At 41.9% G+C, this 7,461-nt stretch overlaps 1 pseudogene; it reads right to left on the bottom strand.

Annotated features, from left to right (window-relative positions):
* Positions 1-311: 311 nt before the first annotated feature.
* The window catches only part of LOC104962763 (tripartite motif-containing protein 16-like), a 17,901-nt pseudogene continuing 10,751 nt past the window's right edge, over positions 312-7,461 (bottom strand).

The following is a 7,461-nucleotide window of genomic DNA, read 5'->3' as shown; positions in this document are numbered from 1 at the left end:
TGTGGAAGCCGTGGCGCTGTAAATAGCCAGCCCCGCGGCAGATAATTGGATGGCCTACTTCCTGTCAGCCTTCCATCTGTGCACAAACTTATCTCGTGCCCTCATTGGTCATGTGCGCGTTCGTGTGTGTTGGAGGAGGGGCTCTGTAAGGAAGTCTGAAGGAAGGGGCAGATTTTTTTCGGTTGTGTATTTTCAATTCTAGCGCACTGTTACGGCTGCTGTTTCTGTCTGCTCATTAATCGGCCTGTGAGTGTTTCCAGCTGTGTGCGTGTGTGTGTGATATGTAAATGAGCTGTGTGGTTGCCCTGACGTCATTGGCTGTCATCTCCTTGTCCGCCTCTGAAGAGGGGGATTGGATCGACGACAGCCAATCGCAGCGCACAGCCGGCGCACACCTGCTGGGGAGGAGTACAAAGGCCGCGGACTGTCATCACTCTGGAGGCTCTGTTGATGAACAGACGCCTCTCGCTATTTGCTCGTCGTTCTGTGTTTAACTTGTGTGGCCCTTGTATTAGAAGTATTGTTGTGATTAGATGTGCTTGATTAGATATGCTTAGATTAGTTTAGTATTGTTTGACTGTTGTCCTAGCTGTGTTTTCTTACAGCCTTCCTTTCCTAGTTGTACCACTTTTACAGTGAGGTTTTGTTTCCTTTATTTAGTGTGTGAGTATTTAGTTTCCCTGTAGCCTATGCGCTTAGACTCACTGTTTAGAGTCCTCCCTTAGTTTGGTTGCCCATTTAAACTTGCGCCCTTGTGGCCACTTTTGTTTGTTATGTAAACCGGTGTTTGTGGCAATTTGTTTGTTTCAGGCTGCTTGCCTGCCATTTTGTTGACCAGCTGTTTAAAATAAACCCCTTATAATTATACCAATTCCACTCTGGTTGTGTTGCTTCCCTCTGATTCCCCTAGCTCAGAAGGGAACGTAATACGCACTCAAGCTGGTTTCTCCATTCTTACCCACCCCACCTTTAAGACAAATATGACATTATTATTATGCATACACAGCAAACCTTTTATCTAAAGTATTCCCCTTCAATACTGAACAAATATACGTATGTTTGTATTCCCGTATTCTCATGTCTTTAGAGTTCTTGCTTCATCTCTTTGAAACAGGAAATATTTTAGCTGTAATTTCGTCATCTGTGTCTCTCTCCATTCTTCTCTCTTTCCGCCCATATTCTCATTTCATCTCCCTCCAACCTTTCTTTGATCGTCGTCTTCTTTGTGTCTAGTTTTTGCTGACCACTGCAGAAGCTTTGTCTCCTTGTTCTCATCCCGAGCTTTGGTGAGCGTTCACCGTCCAAGGGCCTGCTTCTTATCTCGTCTAATTACCCAGCACCACCCTCTATGATGTCACTGTATTGTGGTAGAAATACGTAGCAGGAAAACAAAGAATGAAAGGACGATTCCTGGAGTCTGAAACAAAAGAAAAGTTGTAGTCAGGGCTCTGTAGTGTTTCCGAAAGCTGGTTCCAATGCAGAAAGGCGGAGAGAAAGAGAGCCACAGTCAGCACAGAGGCAGCTTGATGAATCTGACGTTATTGTTCGAGCTGCCAGGACGTGTCAGATGAGACAGGTGGAGAATGGCAGCGAGACAAAACTGCAAATACATGAATTTTAAAATCCAAAGAACTCTGAATGCACGCTGTCTTTACCAACCTTTTATTCAAACGTAGCTAAAGGGACGAGAGAGGCGAATGATACGATTTGGCTTTAACTTTGGGTCTTACTTTGTGATGAATCCCTTCCTGTAGGCAGAGAAGTTACCATACCCATCACCAGAATTACATTTTGGGTAATTCGATTTCAGTCCTGCTGCAGCTCCACTTTGTGATTTCGGCTGGTAATACATTTGTATTTGTAGAAGCCTTGGTTAGTGTCACTTTAATCCTTGGAGCTGCTTTGGTGCTTCAGGTTTTCAGGCAGCAGAGATATTAGTCTGTCACACAACCCCCCCCCACTGGCAAACCAAACGTCAGATCAATCAATATCTCCGATCAAAGATCATCTCTGTAGAGCTACGCCTGCAGCTTTAAAAACAAACCGTATAAAAGAAGATAGCACACCGACAGGATGAATGTTGCTGCTGCTAAGAGAGTTAACCGTCCATTTCTACGTGAACTTCCTCTTCTTTTATTCTTTACTTCTTTTATCAGTAGAAGAAAAGAGGAGGGAAAGCAGATACTGAGACAGATCTTGAAGTTGACTTGACAGCATAAAGATTTTTTTCTGATTTGCCAGAGGAAACAAATGTACACACACAAACACATCTTTACTGTATGTGTGTGTTGTGTGCATCACTGTATTGATTTCACTTTCTTTTTGGGGCAGTATAGGCAGTATGGATGACTCAATCATAGCTTTCCTGTTATCTGTGTCATGTCTGAAGTGCTCAAACACACATGTTTTATGTCGAAAGAAATATACTTTTACGTATAGATATATAATATAAATGATTGTGTTTTAATGTTGGCAACAGAATGGTTAAGATTTTTTGTCATGCTTTTATTGAAAGTGTGCTCTCCTTCGGCATCCTATGCTGGTTCGGCAACGCCACTGAGGCACAGAAAAAGTCAGTCAGGAGGGCCGTAACATTGTCCAGTAAATTGTCAGGAATCTAATTTTCTAGTCTAGAATGCTACAAGGATAGAGCTTTAAGTCTAGAATTGTCCTGTTACAAGGACGAGTTTGAATTTAATGGCCAATATATTGTTGATGCGACCGAGCACCCTCTCGTCTCTTATTTTGAACTGTTGCCATCCGGGCGGAGATATCGTGCCCCTCTGTTTAAAAAGAACAGATCTAGGCTGTCTTTCGTCCCACAAGCCATCAAACTCCTGAATCAATGATGGCTAGGACGCACTGTTTACCCAGCTGGTCTGGCACTGTCCCCCCCCCCACCCTCTCGCAAATGAGGGCCTAAACCCCTTTTCATATCTGCCGATCAATTTTTTTTTTATGCCTGTTCTTTTTAATCTGTGTCTATGTTGTTTATTAGTATGTTTTATCTTTTTAAATGCCTTGTGATTTGCTGCAACCCATTTTCCCCTCGGGGACAAATAAACGAATACTACTACTAGATGTAGAGCTTGCTCTGCTTCAGTCTACATTCTTAAAAAAAAATGAATATTGTAAATAAATACTTTTTAGTTGCTTTTAATCCCTCAGAATATCAAACATGCTGTGACATCATTTGCACCCATTGATTTACATTGGGGGAAAACACGTCTGTAAATCAGCGTATCATTTATTTTTGCTTAATAAACTACCCAGTATGAATCATTGTATAGCTCCTATTTGAATGGAGATGTATTGATTGTTAAATGTAGTTGTGTCCATGAATCCCCTCTTGTATTAAAAACAAATACATTTATTTCCCATAAAACAAATTAAACGAAAAAATGAAGTCAATACTCAATTTATTTTGTCCTTGTTGAACCCATATGCTCGTTTGAGTTCAGAACAACATCATTTCTCTTTTTAATGAAGTTAGTTCCCTTTGGTGTTGTGATTTCCCAGCATCCTCTGTAGGTGCAACAGTTGAGAAACATTGGTTATAAACATGATTCATCAGCACTGCTGCGACTATGTTAAGAGCCTGGGTGGTTTGATTATATGCTGTAGTAATAAATCTTTGATGTTTCACAGGTTGTTGGGGTCCCTATAATGGGACCCTGAGAATAATGTGTAAAGGTGAACGTAGCACAAGAAGGTAAGGCATGCGCTACGATGGAAAAAAGGACAGAAATCCACAATTCTAGACATGCTACTGAACATACATGTAAATATAGATTTCATTTCAGATAATTGTTGTGATATAAACAAAAACAGACAGGCAGTAGGCTACATAAGAGTACTCCCATATATGTAGAGAGGCATTTGTTCTACTTGTACCTTGTTTTTGCAATGATTTCTTTGACAAATATTGACTTTATTTTATTGCACTTTTCATACAGCGGATGCAGCTCAAAGTGCTTTAACAATTTGGCACCAAACAAACCAAAAATTAGGGAAACAAATAATATATTTAAGCAATAGCTCACGACAGGCCGTTGTATATGGTCATTATATCACAGTTAAGGGGCGTGGTTCGACCCAATGGCTACAAATAATATATATATTTAATTTTTAAATTCGACCAATAGGAAGGAGATAAAATGAATATTGAAAGGAACCATTGCACCCTTAAACTACTCCAAGACCACATCTGAACCATGGGCTTGGAGGTTTAAAAACAGGGTGTGTTTTTCTTTTAGATATGAGACTATAAATTAGATTTACTATCGTCCATTTTATCTGACTCTACTGATATGCTATCAAGCCTTTGACATTGTTCAAAGGGTCACAGAGGAAAGGGCAGCGATATAAAACCCTTTTGCGTATGGATATTGAATAAATAGACGCTGCAGGGACAGATAGAAGCGGTGCTGTGCTGCAAGATAAACTTCTTGCTGAGCAGACACACACACACGGGGAATCCTCCATGTTTTCTGTTGGGCTGCGATACTGCGTTATTGATCACAGTGTTGCTCCGAGATGAGAGAGGATTGAGTCGATTGCTCAACACGAGAGACCCTTTCATGTTCTCCTCTCTGCGGGACGGCTGTAACTAATGACCTGCAGCGGGGAGAAGGAGCGGCCGCGAAATACAAGTCATATTTCAGGTTTTTACTATAATTTGTGTGTGTGTGTGTGTGTGAGTGAGTGAGTGAGTGAGTGAGTGAGTGAGTGAGTGAGTGAGTGAGTGTGTGAGTTTCCGTATTTCAGATAAGCCTACTAATTATGGCAAAACAATGAAAAGGAGACTGCCAAAAGGCCTGTATATCCCAAGTGTAAACACACACACACACACACACACACACACACACACACACACACACACACACACACACACACACACACACACACACACACACACGTGGATGTAGAAAGCGAGTGACAATTATCTCATGTCTTGGAGCGCAGTCTCATCAGCGACCTGAAGCAGATGAGTTGGGACAGAACGAGGAGTAAGGAGGGACAAATGAAACGCAAAAGGAAAACAAGTCACATTCCTCTCTGGTTGCCTCTTTGCACTTCGTTCTGTCGCAGGAGACTAAAACATCCAGGCCATCTGCCACAAACATAAACAACTTTGCTGCATCAATGAAAATGATACAGCTGTGTTAGTGAGGGGTCGGATTCAACTTCAATTTAGGAAAAGAAGAAGGGGGGAAAGAAGGAGGGGTTAGCCTAATCTGAGGTGGTTGTGCTAACTATTGTTGCTAACAGTGAGTGGATAAAAAACAAAAAAAAGAGTTGTGTTTTTTAAGTTCTTTTGTTATTAAGTGTTTGAGAGTAAAACAAGAAGAATGCTTTCGCAAAAACAAAACCATCAACCAACAAAATCCTTGGTAAAAAGGATAGAAAATAGATTGTTTGAAGATACTGTAAGCACAAACCAAAAATATATCAAAAGGCAAAGAAAGGTTTATTTGTAATCCTGCCAGCTAGAAGGGAAAGTGGCTGACAGCTGCAAGAAGTGGTTATTTCGCTTTAAAATATTCTACATGGTGTAAGAGCTAGTGGAGCAAGATTGAACCATCTTTACATGCCTGTGTAGCACGAATAGCATGTATCAGTTATACATAGCACTGGCATTTCTCAGCAGTAAATAAACCTGTCTGTTATTTTCCACTGCAGACTTTCATCAGCACGTTGTTGCAGAGACATGATGACCTCCAAAATGTGAAAATCCACCCATAAAGCTGCAAGCGGCACTGATGTGTTCTCTTTAAGTGCACGGATGCTGAGACCTGAGATGCGATTTATCAACACATCAGTCACATATTTCAGTGCTATCGGTGTACCTGTGTACATCTCAGCAGCGATTCGTCCTGGCACCGTGTGAACTCGCTGCGATAACGCCTCGTTCACTCACTCTGATGGAGGAGCTGCTATACACAAACCCAGGTCACAGCAGTGTGAGATTAAGATGCATTGTATTACACTTGCAGGGTGTCTTGAACGCTGAAGATACCAGTAAGGACGTGTGGAAGTCTCTCTGGAGGATACACAGGGATTATAGCTTTAGCAGACCAGTTACGTGCATAGAACCCTGCGGGAAAGTAAGGAACCCCCATAAAGCATAATAGACAGTGTTGGAGCTATATATCTCTTTATATTATTTAATAGTTTAACATTTATTTTCTTGCTGTTTATTATTATCATTTATTTATATGTATTCTTAGTTAGCTTCATAAATTAAAGTAGTTTCTATGCTTTTATTTTGAAGGCATGTTTTGGGCACTGGGTGATTAGAGCACCTGGTGTAATTGTATATATTGGAGACAGGTGGGTGGTGGGAGCCAGAGCACTAGTAGGCAAAAGGTTTTTTACCAGGGTGTTTCAAGCCAGCAAAAGGAAAGCCATAGGAAAGGCTTAAGGAAAAGGGATATAGGAAACCTGTTCGTTGTACTTTGTTATTGGAATAAATTGCACAAATGGAGAATCTTGTCTGGACCTGGATCATTGCCCTGCGTAAGATCCGCTAACTAGTGCCTCAGCGGCTGTATTATTTTAAGGTAATTATCTGTTTTATTTCTATATGATTTTGGCCGCTACACCTATATTCAAGAAAGGGGACCGGCACACCGCCACAAATTACAGACCAGTTTCCCTGACAGTAGTATGTTGTAAACTCCTGGAACACATCATTTGCAAACACCTGTTGAATCACCTGGAAAGGCATAATGTCCTCACCCCGTTCCAGCATGGATTTCGACAACCATTAGTCTGAAACTCAACTCCTAGTCACAATGCATGACCTGGCAAAATATCATGACCAGAAATTGCAAGTCGATGTGGCAATCCTTGATTTCTCAAAGGCTTTTGACACGGTTCCACATAAGCGCCTGTTGCTAAAGCTGGCCCACATGGGTATAACCGGTCCAATACTTGATTGGAACCACAAACTTTCTTATGCAAAGAGGCCAACAAGTAGTCATAGAAGGGTGAAATCAAGTACAGTTCACGTGTTGACTACTGGTGTCTCCACAAGGCACTGTGGCTGGGGTCCATTGCTTTTCTTATGCTACATTAATGACCTGCTTGTCACATGTAGCATCTACAGTGCGGTTATTCGGCGGATGACTGCCTGCTCCACAGGCCTATTAAAAATGGGAAGGTGACCAAGAAGACCTACAGGGTGAACCTGACTAGAATTCAGGAATGGGCTAACACTTGGACCCCCCAAAGCCCCTTTCCCCTCCCCTCCCTCTTGGAACCCCCAAAGCCCTTCCCCCTCCTCCCTTCTGTCAATGCGACTTTGTCAACTACTTTGAAAAAAAGGTTGATGATATTCGCTCTTCTTTTTCTGACTCACCTTTACTCACCGCTGGGGTCACCAGACCCTCCCTTCACCCACGACACTGACCTCCTTCTCCCTGTCTCTCCAGTGACGTTTTTTTCCTCAATACTCTG

The sequence above is a fragment of the Notothenia coriiceps genome, unplaced genomic scaffold, assembly GCF_000735185.1.
Source record: "Notothenia coriiceps isolate Sejong01 unplaced genomic scaffold, NC01 NC01_scaffold00035354, whole genome shotgun sequence".
Classification (NCBI taxonomy): Eukaryota; Metazoa; Chordata; class Actinopteri; order Perciformes; family Nototheniidae; genus Notothenia; species Notothenia coriiceps.
The sequence above is the reverse complement of the archived record's forward strand: the minus strand, read 5'-3'. Positions and strand labels throughout refer to the sequence as shown.